Below are 12731 nucleotides of genomic sequence, written 5' to 3'. Positions count from 1 at the left end.
CATACATATATAGCATACATATTGAATATATATTAAATATACATATATGAAAGAATCATGATTTCAGACATGACATCTAATGCAGAGCTGAAAAGACCAGATGTGCTCCAGGCCCTGTCATGAAGTCTAGTCTCTTTAAACCCTGTCAACTCACAACCCAAAAGGGCTATTTTAACAAAAGTCTTAGCTCAGTGCAACTAGGGGAAAAAAATGACAGGAAACCAAAGGAAGAAAATTACAAAAACTGGTGACCAGAAGTGTGGCACAAAAAGGGACACAATTAGGATATCTAGAACCTGGGCTTTCTATATCTTAGTTCAGAATGTTGCCTTCTCAGTTAGTGTAGGATGTCAGACCACATTGTTTTTAGGGTTTCTCCAGGAGTTAATTTACAAGGAGAAACCACAGCTCTTCAGTGATGGACTCCAAAGTAAGCTTTTGTGAGCCTACAGGGGAAACTACCGGAATTCCTGTGTTTTCTACCTGCTACCCAACTGTGCCTCATCCTCTAGAGAGGCTCAATGAAGGATTTCACCCTATACAGGAACTCAATATTGCTCTCTAGCAGAAGGAGAGAATTTCTCCAAAGCCTTATTATTCTTTGAAACCATGTTCCAGGATTTTTTTCTTTTTTTGGCCAGTCCTGGGGCTTGGGACTCAGGGTCTGAGCACTGTCCCTGGTTTCTTTTTGCTCAAGGCTAGCACACTACCACTTGAGACACAGCACCACTTCTGGCTTTTTCTGTTTATGTGGTGCTGAACCCAGGGCTTCATGCATGCTAGACAAGCACTCCACCACTAAGCCACATTCCCAGCCCATTTCGTTTATTAAAAAAAAAAAAAAAAAAAGGAATAAGAAAGCTGGACACAAGTGGCTCACACCTATAATCCTAGTTCCTCAGGAGGCAGAGATCTGAGGAACACAGTTCGAAGCCAGCCCATGCACAAAAGTTCCCCTGAGACTCTTATATCCAACTAACCACTCAAAAACCAGAGGTGGCACTGTGGCTTAAGTGGTAGAGTGCTAGCCTTGAGTACAAAGAGACTCAGCGACAGCACCCAGGCTCTGAGTTCAAACCCCACAACCAACAACAGCAAAAACAGTAATAAAACCTGGTATAATTCAGAGGCCCTAGGTTCAATTCCCAGGCATACCTAGGGGTGGGATAGAGGGAGACAGGAGGAGGGAGAAAAGGAGGGAGGGAAAAAGGGGAGAAGGGAATGAAGAGTTCCTCAGGCCCTGGTTTTTATTTTGGGTGTTTTTCCACAACACAATTTATTGTGTGTGCACTGAGTATTGATTTTAAGCAAGTTGAGTAACGGCTACGAAAATGAAGAATAATTAAGAATAATTGGGAGGGCGGCTTAGTAGTAGAGAGCTTGCCTAGCAGGCATGAAGCCCCAGGCCCTGTTTGGAGGCACAGCTAGTGCTCTCCTGCAGGCAAGTGTACTCACTGGATAGTGAAGTCTTCTCCCCTAGGCCACCCCCTTCTGTTCTTATGGTATGATTCTCCAGGACCAAATTTATTTGTCTTCACTAAAAGCCTGTATGCTTCAGGAAAGTTCTCCGTGTAGGTATAAATATATGGAAGTAGGCTTTTGTTGTTGTGGGGCTGATTTTTTTGTTTGTTTTTGGTTGTTGGGAAGGTTGGGAGCAGTGCCCTAAGGAAGAAATCCAGGAACTTCTGAGGTTCCTAAAGGCCAAGGTGAAGGCTGAAGTGGGCCAGGGACCTCTCCTTCAAAGCAGTGCCAATTTTCTCTGAGTTTCCAGCAAGTTTACGAGACAAGCTAGAGAGACACAGTATTTGAATGAATTACTGCTCTCCGCAGTGCCAAGAAATTCATCTATAGTTAGTTTAGAATAATGAAGTCCAGCTGACAAGAGCTCGTTTGATGGAATCATAAAGTATAATAATAATCTCTGCTTATTACCTTCAGGAACCCAGTGGAACAATGCTAATAGATAGCTCCTTAAAGGAAACCTGTTGCAATAAATAGACAAGAATATTTTCTAGTTCAGTTCATGTGCTATTTATATGGAAAGGGTTAACTTGTGAAGGTTATACGTGCTTACCGTTGTTTATATTTTAGTTTAACAAACCTTGTGTTTATAAGTGATATACACGATCCAGCTTGTCCTTCTCTCTCAATTAGTAAAGTTTCTGTTAATGTCAGTCTCTGTCAATTAAAGGCTCTATTAGCATGACTTCAAATCCCATGGGTGTAGAGGGGTAGCTCAGTAGTGTAGCACTTGTTTAGCATAGGGCAGACTCCCAAGTTTGATCCCTAGCACTCCAACTACCACCATTCAAAAATGTCATGGGACTCACTACTAAAAAGCTTTTGCACGGGCTGTTTATCAGCTGGGGCATCCCTATTCTTCCAGATTTTGTGATTCTGCCTCCCAAGCACAATTCCTGTTTTTGAGGTTTGTTGTTGTTGTTGTTGTTGTGTGTGTGTGTGTGTGTGTGTGTGTGTGTGCACGCACTCTGATACTGGGACTTGAACTCAGGGCCTCTCACTTGGCTTTTGTTATGCAAGGCTGGTGCTCTACCACTGGAGCCATACTTCCACTTCTGTCTTTTTGCTGGTTAGAGATAAGAGTCTCATGATCTTCCCTATCTACCCTGGCCTTGAACCTTGATTCTCAAATCTCAGTGTCCTAAGTAATAAGGATTATAGGCACCAGGCCGCAACTGTTTTCTAGTGTGTATCAGACACTCTGAGGAGGACTAATTAAAAAACAATAAGCTCATAGTCTAAATAGCTGACACTGACATGAACAAATATTGCAAAGTGCTATATGATCCCTGTGTGAAAAAAGGACAGTGGGGCTACAATGGACTCAGCTCATCTGGGAGCGTCACAGACGCCTCAGAGTTAAATAGACTCTTAAAAATGGATGATATAGGGCTGGGGATATAGCCTAGTGGCAAGAGTGCCTAGGTTCGATTCCCCAGCACCACATATACAGAAAATGGCCAGAAGCGGCGCTGTGGCTCAAGTGGCAGAGTGCTAGCCTTGAGCGGGAAGAAGCCAGGGACAGTGCTCAGGCCCTGAGTCCAAGGCCCAGGACTGGCCAAAAAAAAAAAAAAAAAAAAGGATGATATAGCTGGGTATAGGTGGATTATGCCTGTAATCCTAGCTATTCAGGAGACCAAGATCTGAGGATTGTAGTTTGAACCTAGCCTGGGCAGTAAAGTCTAGGAGAACATAATATCCAATTAACTTCTAAAAGTGGAGTTGTGGTTCTAGTGGTAGAGCGCTAGCCTTGAGCAAACATTCTCAAGGACAGCTCCCAGGAGTTTAGTTCAATCAGAAGAACTGGCAACAACAACAACAAAGAGGATGTAAAGTTGGGTGTGGCAGCTCACATCTGTAATCGCAGCTACTTCAGAGACAGAGATTGGAACAATTCAGTTTGAGATCAACTGGTATAAAAACATTTCCCCATTTAAACCAATACACTGGCCAAGATGGCACCTGTAGTCCCAGCCATATGGGAGGACTTTAGTCCAGACCAGCCAGGGCAAAACTGTGAAATGCTAAAACTCTATTCGAAAAACAACGAAAGCAAAAAGGGATAAAGGCATGGCTCAAGTGGTAGAGCACCTGCTGAGCAAATACAAGGCCCTAAGTTTAAACAGTACCACCAGCACCCAAAAGAAAAAAAATAAAGGATATATTTGTCCTGCAGACAAGTAGAGGAATAAGTACATCCATCAAAGAAAGATGCTTGGGCATGATACAATATGGCAGATGTGTTCATGGAAAGAATGGAAGGGATTTTATGGGAGATGGTAGCAGGAAGACTTAGCAAGACGGGGTCAGCTAAAATCAGAATTAAAAAAACAAGTCTGATTAGGTTCTACTGAAGAGCCAGACTTTGAAGTCAGGCCCCACTTTACCACGTGAACCTGAGATAAGCAGGCCCTGTGAGCAAACTCAGGACAAGCTTATTAGGGCCCAGCTGGTCGAGAACTCTAGCCACTGGGAATGCTTAACTCTAACTGCCCCCAGAATGCCTTGAGCCCTGAGCCAATCAGATTTGTACCTGTGTCCTAATCTTGCTTGCTTGACCACCTGATGGCTGTAACTTTCTTTTTTGCCTTTATAAGCCCTGTGCAATTGCAGCTTGGGGCTTCCTCCTAACCTCCACTGTGTCGGTGGGTAGAATGAGGCCCGAGTTGCAGCCCGCCTGAATAAAGCCTTGCTTTTGCATTTCGGGATGTCTGAGTCTCGGTGGCCTTCTTGGTGGTCGTTTTGTGACTTGGTGACTACCACTTTCCTGAAATTACAACATGAAATGACAGACACACGAGCATCGCTGTGGCTTGGCCTGTAGGGCCTGTCCAGATCACGGCGGGGGGGGGGGGGGGGAGGGGGAGCGGGGGGCGGGGGGAGTATGGATGAGTGGCCCACATCACATTATTGTACTGGTGTACTGGTGACCAAGATGAAGTGGGAAACTAAACATGGTCTCTGTTACTGCATTTGGCTCTAAGTAGAAGTCTAACTTGGTGATTTCATAAATAAAATAAATGAGTTAGCCTACTTTATCCCAAACAAAACTGAGAATGCAACAGTGAGTCACCAGTGAGACTGCATTTAATATCTAACAGCCTCAGAGCCAAAAAGGGACTTCAGAGAAGAAAGAGGGTGATGGAATGAGACACACCAAGTCCAGCTGCCCTCCAGGCAGGGTGTAAGACAATTCCCTGGGGGGGGGGGGGAGGCAGGGGAGGATGCTGTTATTGGACCATTCAAGGAGCCCTTGCATCTCACCCAAAAGACAGAAAAAAGAAATACAGCAGAACACAGAACAGAACCTTGTTCTTCCCTACCTCACATCTCCACTAAGTCCTTTGTCACAAGAAAAATATCCTCTTTGACCTTTAGGTGCTGGGGATCAACTCCAGGCCTCCTGAATTGTGGGCAAGCATTCTACCACTCAAATACATTCCCAGCCCTGAGCTACATTTATATGGTTCCTCAGGAAAAAAAAAAAAAAAAAGCAAGACTCTGAGCTAAGAACTATTCAAACAAGAGTCTGAATGTAGCATAGTGAAAAGCAATGTTTCTCTCATGCCCCTCCCTGATCATGCAGCACATAGAACATGGAACAAACTAAAGAACAGAGTGGCCAAACTTCTTCAGGCCCAACCAAAGCGTTCACTGAACATGATCTGGAAAATAATCTAGAGAAAATTCTAGACAAGGCAACTATAAAGAGAGTCTGATGTTAACAAGAAAAGGCACAATAGGGAGGAAGCGAGGATAAGATAGAGGGATGAAGGTCAAGGGATATGTCAAATGAAATCCCCTTGTACAACTAGTTGATGCTAATAAAAATATGGGGAAAAATTAAAATAGTGTCCTGAATCTTTGTAGAACTCACTTTGAGGAAAACATCAAAGTAAACTTGATACTACAACTACACACACACACACACACACACACACACACACACACACTACATGACATACACACGTTTTGGGGATTTTTGTTGTTTTGTTTTGTTTTTGCCAGTCTTGAGGCTTGAACTCAGGGCCTGGGTGCTGTCCCTGAGCTTTTTTGCTGAAGGCTAACAACTCTACCACTAGATCATCAGCTCCATTTCCATCCTTTTGGTGGTTAATTGGAAATAAGAGTCTCACAGACTTTGCTGCCCAGCATTGGCTTTGGACTTCAAATCTCAGCTTCCTGAGTTGTTAGGATTACAGGTGTGAGCCACCAGTGACTGGCTTTGGTAGTTATTTTGGAGATGGAATCTAGAGGATTTTTCTGCCCAGTCTGGACTTGAACAGAAACCCTCCAGATCTCAGCCTCTTAAGTAGCAAAGATTACAGATATAAACTACTGACACCTGGCACAATACCTTTCTTGTTCATATTTGGGGTTTAAAAATTCATTGTCTTCTTTCTAAGTCCTTATGAAATGAGCAGAACAAAGACTCTTGTCCCTTTAGAGACAATGGCCTGCACACCACTCTTTAGGTTCCCAGAAGGTTGGCACAAGAGCCAGGCTCTTCACAATTCCCTTCCATGTTTTTTTTGTTTTTTGTTTTGTTTTTTACTTAGGGCTTGGGCATACCCTTTTCCACTCAAGGTTCAAGCCACAGCTCCACTTCCTGCTTTTTGGTGGTAACTGGAATTAGGAGTCTCACAGACTTTACTGCATGGACTGGCTTCAAACCACAAACCTTAGCTCTCATCCTCCCAGGCCTTGTCCTCACTTCTACTGAGGCCTTCCTAACTATAGCTCCTTTTTGCAGAGGTGGGTTATAGCGTTTTCTGGGAAGGTGATGTCTTTAGTTCTTAATTCAGTAAATAGTATCTTTGGCTCTGTATAAATATTTGGGGACGCTCTTTCTCATCCACCCTGCGGCCAAGCGGACTCAGACATGCAGATCTTCGTGAAGACCCTGACGGGCAAGACCATCACTCTCAAGGTCGAGCCCAGCGACACCATCGAGAATGTCAAAGCCAAAATCCAGGACAAGGAGGGCATCCACCTGACCAGCAGCGGCTGATATTTGCTGGCAAGCAGCTGGAGGATGGCCGCACCCTCTCAGACTACAACATCCAGAAAGAGTCCACCCTGCATTTGGTGCTTTGCCTTCGAGGTGGCATCATCGAGCCCTCTCTGCGCCAGCTTGCACAGAAGTACAACTGCGACAAGATGATCTGCCACAAGTGCTATGCTCGCCTGCACCCCCCCCCCCCCGCCCCGTGCCGTCAACTGCTGTAAGAAGAAGTGTGGCCACACCAACAACCTCCACCCCAAGAAGAAGGTCAAGTAAAGTTGGCCACCACCGAGGGCCACGTTGGCTTCTGCCAGCCCCGCACCCAGGGCCTAAATAAAGTTTCCCTTACGTAGACTGGAGCAGTAAAAAAAAATAATAAAATAAATAAATAAATAAATACTTGGGGACTAATTTGTGAGCAGAGTAATTGCCCAGGCAAGGGTAGATTCTCAGCGCTTTGAGAAAGTAGAGCTCAAAAAAGGTCCCCTAAAGCCAAGTGCTGGTGTCTTGAACCTGTAATCCTAGCTACTCAGGAGGTTGAGATCTGTGCGTCACAGTATGAAGCCAGCCCAGGCAGAAAAGTCTGCAAGACTCATCTCCAATTAAGCACTTAAAAGCTAGAAAGGGGGCTGCGAATGTGGCAGTACAGTGCTTGCCTAGCATGCAAGAAGCCCTGAGTTCAATTCCTCAGCACCACATAAAGCGAAAAAGTCGGAAGTGGCTCTGTAGCTCAAGAGGTAGAATGTTACCCTTGAGCAAAAAGAAGCCAGGGACAGTGCTCAGGCCAAATCCCCAAAGCCCCAGGACTGGCAAAAAAAACCAAAAACCTTAAAAAAAAAAAAGAAAAAGAAAAAGCTAGAAAGGGAGCTATGGCTCAAGTGGTAAGGTACTAGCCACAGACAGCTATCCCTTTTCAGTTTTACTTTTACATTATGAATTCAGTGGATCCTTATAATGTAATAATAAATATTTAATACTTTTGATGTGCCAGATACTATTTTGTATCCTTTGCACATTCAAGTGGAGCATTCCTACCTGCAAATCCAAAAGTTTTAAAGTATGAGTTTGAAATTTTGAAGTACATAAGATTTAGGATTTTTTATATTGGTAAACTCTATGGAAATACTTCAGAACCAGAAAAAAAACCTCAACTCTGAAGCCCTTTTTTCAGGTTGCAAGCATTTTGGAATAAGAATAAACTCAACCTATGCTAACTTACTATCTTTTGTAATAAGTACTATTATCACCTCAAAATGGAAGGACAAAAATGTTAAGTAATTTCCCCAGGACACACAGCTAATACATAGAAAAGACAGGATTGAATGTAGGCACTTGGGCTCAAGTCCACATCCTTAGAACACCATGCAGTGCTGCCTTCCAAATATTACCAACCTTGATAGCAAAGTAGGAAACGATGATTTGGTGATCTGCCTGATATATCATGACTAAGACAGGAGCTAGGTCTTTCCTCTAGTTATCAAGCCTTGTTACAGGGTGGCAGTGAATTCTCATTTTAAATGTTTACCTCACAGGAGGGTTACTGGGAGAGCAGGGGGAGGAGAGTTGATAAGAATGATATAGAACAGGGATTATATTCAAAGTAGGAGGCCAAAAGCAGTATACATTTTGAATCTATTCCAAAACATGCCACCTCAGCTAGGGAAATGAAAACCTAAAATGTTTTAGATATGTTAATATTTTCCTCAAGAATACAATGGCTATCTTCAAATTAGAAGCAGAGGAAGGATGAAGCTGTGGAAATGGGAAAATCCAGAAGCTTTTCCTAGGACCAGAGGCTCCATACAGAGGGAGCAAAGGAAGGTCATACCCACCTATGAAGGCACCAGCAAGGGGTAAACAGGCACAGCACATACCTTGCTCCTTTGATGTCATCATTTATGCCATTCCAGTGTTGCCCAGAAAAAATGGGTCAACTCACCGGTCCCTGCTCCCTAGAAGCCCAACATATTGCTTTCCTTTTTGAGCCCTCCAAGAGAACGAAGCTACCAATTCTTATTGCCTGCCATATGGATGAAGGGCTCCCTCCACCTCTACAAACCCTGGTCTGCTTAACTTAACCCAAGAGCTCTTCAGATGCCACAAGTCGGATGCTTGACCTGCTCAGAAGTTCCTGACCCAGAGTAGAAGATTGTGTGCTTGTGCCTAGAGCCCAATGTTGCCATTGTGAGATGAGGATTCTACTCCCTAGCTCTGGCCAATGAGAACAGACTACCTCACCAAGCCAAGGATTCCTTTCAGGGCAATAGCCTTGTCACCATTTCCAATGATTCCCCGGTAAGCATTCTTTTTTTTTTCTTTTGCCAGTCCTGGGGCTTGGACTCAGGGCCTGAGCACTGTCCCTGGCTCCTTTTTGCTCAAGGCTAGCACTCTGTCACTTGAGCCACAGCGCCACTTCTGGCCTTTTCTATATATGTGGTGCTGAGGAATCGAACCCAGGGTGTCATGTATACGAGGCAAGCACTCTTGCCACTAGGCCATATTCTCAACCCCCTGTAAGCATTCTTGGTGGACTTTGCTGGATTCAAAAGACCATCAAAATGCCCTGTGAACTGGTATATTACTAGTTATCATGGCAGGATGGGGTCAGCAGCCCTAGTCTGGCCCTCAGAGAAACAAGTGTTCAAGATTGAATGGGGAAAGGCCTAAGCATAGATGAGGTGGTTATTTAGGATAGGTAGAAGTCTGAAGAATTTAAAAAAGAAATCATACAACTAAGCTAGGCGCTGGTGGCTCATGCCTGTAATCCTAGCTACTCAGGAGGCTGAGATCTGATGATCAAGGTTCAAAGCCAGCCTGGGCAGAAAAGACCCCATGAGACTCTTATCTCCAACTACCACTCAAAAACTGGAAGTGATGTAGTGGTTCAAATGGTAGAGTGCTAGCCTTGAACAGAAAGAGGCTCCGGGACAGTGCCCAGGCCCTGAGTTCAAGCCCCACAACTGACAAGAAAGAAAGAGAGAGAAAAGGAAGAAGGGAGGGAGGGGCGGACAAAGGAAAGAAAGAAGGAAATCATACAACTACTACACAAGTTTGGCAGTATTTGTAGGATGAAAGGGCAGTACTCAAAGATCTATTTTCTTGGCCAGTTGTGGGCCTTGGACTCAGGGCCTGAGGTGAGCACTGTCCCTGCCTTCTTTTTGCTCAAGGCTAGCACTCTGCCACTTGAGCCACAGTGCCACTTCTGGCCATTTTCTATATATGTGGTGCTGAGGAATTGAACCCAGGAACTGAACTTCATGTATATGAGGCAAGCACTCTTGCCACTAGGCCATATTCCCAGCCACCTATTTTCCTTCTATACACTAAAATTGTACAACTGGAAACCAAAAACCTTGAGCAGAAAAGCTCAAGGACAGTGACCCCTCTCCTGCCCCCCAAAAATCTAGGCAAGAGGGGCTGGGAATATGGCCTAGTGGCAAGAGCGCTTGTCTCCTATACATGAAGCTCTCGGTTCGATTCCCCAGCACCACATATATGGAAAACGGCCAGCAGGGGTGCTGTGGCTCAGGTGGCAGAGTGCTAGCCTTGATCGAGAAGAAGCCAGGGACAGTGCTCAGGCCCTGAGTCCAAGCCCAGGACTGGCCAAAAAAAAAAAAATCTAGGCAAGATACTTGCAGTAATCATTTGTAAAGTGTTTTACAATTTAGAATAGATTTATAATAGTCTAAGAGAAAGACAGAAATATCCACATTCTCACTCTAGTCTTTCTGAAATGCCCTAAGGGATGGTGCCTCATGTGGGTATGTTGGAAAACTAATTGGAGCTATGACCTCCCAATGGAGAAGCACTCTGACTGGATACCTCAGCATCACCTGGAAACCTGTTAGAATTGAAAATCCCTACCACCTACTGAATCAAATTCAGCAGAATGAGTCTTGCAATGTGTTGTAACAGGCCAGATGATTCTAATGGCAAATTACATTTCATTGTTCCAAATGATAACTTCATATATCAATCTGTGCCTAAGTGACAAGGGCACCCTCTGCTGGTACCCATCTGCAAAGACCAAATTTTGACTCCAAACCAAGGTTTCCATTACTCTAGTGTGCAACTTTTTAAATCAACTATATTAAAATTTTGCTTCCTATTGTATCCACTGCTGGCTCTTTCCACTACCATTTCTGAGTTCTTGTTGCATTTCCTTCAGCTCCGCTGTAGCTTCCATTTCCTTGTGTATCCTTCAGTTCTCCTAGGCTCCTAATTAATAAAGGACCCTGAGGGGCTTCATAAAATTTTCATTGGTAATAAGCTCCAGGGACAGGCAAGTTGCCCTTTACAGGAGCTGGGTGGAGGCCTTCTCTGCCCCTTTCTAAGTGTACTATCACTCTAGTTGCAGTGGAGACCTGTGGGACAAGGATGAGTCATGCCCCACACAATCCTCCAATACCTAGTCTTTACTAAGATCTTCAAGGTCTGTATGACTGGAACCCTAGCTACTTCCCTGTCATTTCCAATCACCCTTCCCCCATTCTGTTTATACAACAAACAAGGCTGTTATACCAACAAGGGTGTGCTGATAAGATGCATGCAGGAGACAGTACTATGACACTGAACTTTGTTAAATTATTTTTTCTTTGTAGCCAGGTCAAACAGCATAAATGGCAGGAGCAAAAGCTCAAATTTGCCTCTCCATCAGCTGATGTGGAGGGAGTTTATAAGAGTGGAGAAGCTACTTCTTAATTGAAGATTAAGTAATCATCATGCCTCTTCACAGGTTGCGTGCGTATTTCTTTTTTTGGGTAGTTAACTTTTTGGGGGGGTGGGGGGCTGGCTTCTGAAGTCAAAGATAATCAACTAGCTGGATGCTGGTGGCTCATGCCTGCAATTCTAGCTAATCAGAAGGTTGAGATCTAAGGATCGAGGTTCAAAGCCAGCCAAAAAAGTCCTTTAGACTTTTATTCAGCCAAAAGCCAGAAATGGAAATATTGTTTAAGTGGTACAGTCCCAACCTTGAGTGAAAAAGCCAAGTAAGGTGCAAGGTGCTGAGTTAAAGACACAATACTGTCACATGCAGAAAAAAGGAAGAAGCTGGGCACCTGTGTCTCACACCTATAATACTAGCCACTCAGAGGCTGAGATCTGAGGATCATAGTTTGAGGGAAGAAAAGTCCATCAGACTCTTCTCTCCAATAACTACCAAAAAGCCAGAAGTGGAGTTGTGACTCTAGTGATAGAGCACTAACCTTGAGCAAAAAAAGCTCAGGGACAAAGCACAGGCCCTAACGTCAATTCTCAGGAACACACACACACACTCAATGAAGAGTCAACTAGACAAGAGTTTGTGGGAGTTTTTTTGTTTTTTTTTGAGTGAATTCTGAAAGTACTTCTCAAAAATAAGCAGTTATTTAGTGAATTTATGTCTAGGTGTGTCCAAGCCTAGCTGGTTTCAGCTACTGGAAAACAGTGTACTTGCTATCTTTCTCCTCTGGTATTTACCTGCCCCTCCCTCTCTTCAGGTCTCTGCTTAAATATCACCTCTGCAGAAGGCCTTCCTTCAGATATCAGATAGCACATATACCCTGTCACTTTTCCTTTTTCCTGTTTATGTATTTTTTCACCATAGCACTTTTAGCCACCTGAAAAGTCAATACTCACCAGGCAAAGATTACAGACACACCTTAGTCCAAAAAAAGTTACTTTTTATTAAACTTTCTTTAGCAAGAAACTATGAACTAGGGAGAGAGGGAGAGAACCTCAACAAGAGGGCACACAGGAGGGGGAGTGGTTAGAACTTTATAACTGGTACTTAACTGTTTTTGTAAATACACCTACCCTTCACTTGGGCCTACAAATAAAAATAAAACCTGACATTCCTGCCTCCATTTTGCATCTGTCTTCTTTGCTGAGTCTCTCTCCCAAAGTCACCCTGGATACTAAAAATGCTAACAAGATGCATAGCATCTTTATGACAGGGGACTGGACTACTTCCAAGAGAGCAGGACAGACCACCCTCCAAAATGAGGACAATTATCAGTACTGATAAGGCTACATTGGAGCAGGAGAAGAAATAATCCTTCCATGGGGACCAGATTGCTCCGCTCAAATAATTATAGTAATAACAACATCCTCTTCTTGCCCAAACCAGCTTGTGTGTGTGTGTGTGTGTGTGTGTGTGTCTAACTGGAATTTGAACTCAGGGCCTCACACCAGCTAAGTAGGCACTCTATTATTATTTGAATAACTT

The 12731-nt window shown here is 43.9% G+C and overlaps 1 pseudogene; it reads left to right on the top strand.

The window, feature by feature from the left end:
• The first annotated feature begins 6373 nt into the window (after nt 1-6373).
• Nucleotides 6374-6885, top strand: LOC125343418 (annotated as a pseudogene).
• The last annotated feature ends 5846 nt before the right edge of the window (nt 6886-12731 follow it).

Source organism: Perognathus longimembris, chromosome 2 (assembly GCF_023159225.1).
Source record: "Perognathus longimembris pacificus isolate PPM17 chromosome 2, ASM2315922v1, whole genome shotgun sequence".
Taxonomy (NCBI): domain Eukaryota; kingdom Metazoa; phylum Chordata; class Mammalia; order Rodentia; family Heteromyidae; genus Perognathus; species Perognathus longimembris.
This window is presented reverse-complemented; position numbering and strand designations above follow the sequence as displayed.